Source organism: Diadema setosum, chromosome 6 (assembly GCF_964275005.1).
Source record: "Diadema setosum chromosome 6, eeDiaSeto1, whole genome shotgun sequence".
In the NCBI taxonomy this organism is placed as follows: domain Eukaryota; kingdom Metazoa; phylum Echinodermata; class Echinoidea; order Diadematoida; family Diadematidae; genus Diadema; species Diadema setosum.
The window spans coordinates 24,303,650-24,307,191 of NC_092690.1; positions in this window are offsets into that span (position 1 = coordinate 24,303,650).

The following is a 3,542-nucleotide window of genomic DNA, read 5'->3' on the forward strand; positions in this document are numbered from 1 at the left end:
GTCATAATTGTTATGTTCGTATATATATCAAAAGTGTATGGACTTCATTGTGAATCTCATACTTCCATACTCTCCTTCAATATATTTTGTTGTCGATTTCAATAGGCCTACACTGCTGTCTTCACTGTGCTGAATCTCATATAGTACACAATGTATTCGTTTTATCCATATCCATGAAAGATTTACTCAATCTGATTAACCCGTTGAGCTGATTTTGACATATCACACGTTTTACGTTTCCCGTAGACACCTGATCAAGTACAAAATACTCGAGACTTTATAGTCTTCGACAGGTTACAGAAGCGGGTGACATGGTCTGTCTGTTTCAGAGGCTGAACAATATTGTGGATCGTTTTGTGATTATCTTGAGACAATGTGAATTTATGTAAAGAAGAGAATGATATCGTAAGCGAGTTTTTAAATTGCCAATATTGAAAAGAAAAATAAGATTTCGATCATCTTAGTAATGGATTAGCTCTCTTATATTATATTCAGTTACAGAACTGACTATAGCCGACTATATCGATTACTCCTCCTTTTATATGCGAGTTTCAATTAATGCTCAGTCACCCAAACCACACGATATTGCTTTAATCTCTAAATCGTATTTGCACTATTCATCGTTATTGTTATCACGGTCGGCCTCATTATGACAAGCTTCTCCCGCCGTCATTCTCGATCAGTACTTGCTGGAGTATAATGATGATGGTTTGCTAAGATTTAAGACGGTGGTGGTAAGCTGCGGCAGCAGGCGTGGATATTGTTTTGGCGCCAATAAGATTATTTATCCCCTCGACACGCTCAAAAAGCTCGTGGCGGGAGAGAAAGTTGCATCCGATTATTGTCATCCACACCTTCCCGAAGTGCTCCTCGAGTACCCAGGCCACTCGTGATGACCGCTTGTCATCACCTCGGTGTGAAAATGTTGTTAATAGCTCACCCAAGGCTATATGCCATTATAATATTTTCATCTCCGTAATGCGATGTCACCCCCAGACAATTTTCTTCTTGAGTCACCCTGAGCGGGCATAATAATTACCACGTGGCATGGGATGGCAAGTAATGCGTCCTTATGTTGATATGTAGCAGTCACTTATATAGTCTAAATAACCTAAGAAGGAATGGATTGTTGTGAAACCAAAAGCATAAGTCTTGTCGCAGCTAGTATAGGCATGTATGTGTGTGTTTGTTTGTCTGTGTCTGTGGAAGGTGCCATCTTGTTTTCGCGTCATTATCGTACATGATTGCGTCTCCAATTGACGCTTGAAAATATCTCCACAAGATGAGCTGTAAATGTTCCATTAAACAAAATTGGTGGTCCAATTCATATAGAAAATGTCGAGCGTTGCCGAGTGGCCTTTAAACAATAATACGGATGTTAAATGGACTCAAAGAGTACTCAAGATATTAATTTTGAATAGGATGTTGACACTATATTGAAATATCTTCGAACAAACATACTAGAAAACATTTCCGACATGAGTATTCTACACTGTCTGTGGAATGAGAATTGATGTAGTAAATAGGACCACCTGCAGGTTTTCCCTTTTTACAAGAATTTGCCCATCTATTTGAAACTGCGGTTTACAAGACCTTATTCTGTAACAAAAAATTTTCATATACATTGTTTGTATGTCGGGCATTGTTAACTTTCTCAACTAGATTAAAAAAGATTAAAGATAACAGTTGATGCAAACTGTTAAACGATTGGTAATTCGTCCTCCCCCCCCCCCCCCAAACGTCACTGTTTGTTGCTTGAAAAAAAAAAAAAAAAAAAAAAGGAATGAGCATTTTAACGTTGGCACTCTTGACGTTGAAATTGGGAAAGGTTTTGTGTCGGTGTGTGCCGTTCCAGCCATCGAGGGGTCGCTTGAGTAGCTGGAGTGTAAAATGGCGCGCTGCAGACGCTGCACAATTTTGCCCCTGTCATGAAGTCACCGCTAGGTGGCGTCTTACTGCATGGAGCCGTTGAGCACATGGAATTGAGTGATTGAGATGTCGAAGAAAAGGCCAATCGTAGAATAGACTCCAGTTTGTTCGCCTTCTAATTCTATCCCCTCCCCCGATTCTGTCAGTTCTTCCTCCCTTCTTTCTCTCTATCAAAATGTGCTCTTCTTTTACTATATCTTCTCTTTTTCTATCTTTGTTTCATTTTTTTCTCCTTCTCCCAATCGTCTTTCACATCTCTTGTTTTCCTATAAGAGCAGATTATGAAAATAATTCCACGTATATCCTTCACTCTACAAAACGAATTTAGCAAAATGATTAGGGAGAGAGAAACAGTCAGAGTGATACGCATGATATATTGAGTGCAATCATAAGCTGCCATAAGCTGCTAGAAACCCATAGAGAGCATGGAAAGATTTTTTTTTCTTCTCTTTTTTTTTAGCCCTTACTTCATTTCGAATTATCTAATTATGATATCGTCGGCACAGCCAACCGCTGCCTGGTGTGTTGTCGCGTCACTAACTCGCCGGCGCGTATTTTGAGCGTTTATGATTCCTTTGCAGATCAGCTATGCGTCAAATCTGTCATGTCTAACAAGCATTAATAATGTGCACACACATTCGCTGCATGCTTGATAACGTCATCGCGTACGCTCCAGTTGTTAATGTGAAACGTTTATAATTTCCAGGCTGGGGATGCTTTATTTGATGAAAAATATGTGGATGGTACAAGGTATACGATTTCCAAATAGTGGTCCTGTTATTGTTTAATAATACTTATGCTAACATTCTTGCATTTGAAAAATATTGAAGGTACTCTCATTATGACGATTAATTGTATGTATTTATAATGTAAATGAACACTTGACCTGCCTATTATAAAGAGAATGTATTATTACTGTAAGTGTGTGATTCCAAGCAATGATTAATCTGACTAATTACAGTCCTACTCTTACTATGCCTTGTTATGACTATCCGTATCAATGTGTGTGTTGACGAACAATTATTTGAATCATTGGAGTAAATGATAAACAATCTTTTTTTATCTAAATGTTCTGGTGGTTGTAAAACATTTCCAGTAAATACGTTTGTTTTTGTTTTTTTTAATTGGTATTGGTTTGAAGATAATGATATGATTGCATTTTAAATTTGGAAAGCTAAGAGGAATGCTGTGTACTCTGCCGTCTTGTATTCTCCGTTTTGGAATCTTTTGTCTGTTTTCGATTTAGTTCTGTAATCGTTCGATTCGATGCCTTTAAGACATGTGTATCGTAAGAATGATTATTTTTTTTCTTTCTTAGATAAGATTGCTCTTGCTTATCTTCGTCGAGTGAATCAACCTTACGAAAAAAAAAAAAATGACACTCGTAGAGTGTAAAAATCAATGAAAAAAAATATCAAACTGAATGATGATATAATATTTTCAATATTACAATAATACCATTATGCAGGGCTATAGACATAAGCGATGGGGTCACTAAAAACTGATGTCGGGCCACCAAATTTCGAAACGGTTATCTTTTGATGGCCCGGTCGGGCAACTGTAAGATTCAAAACAAATTGTTACGTTTACTCTCATTTCTGGCCAATAATACT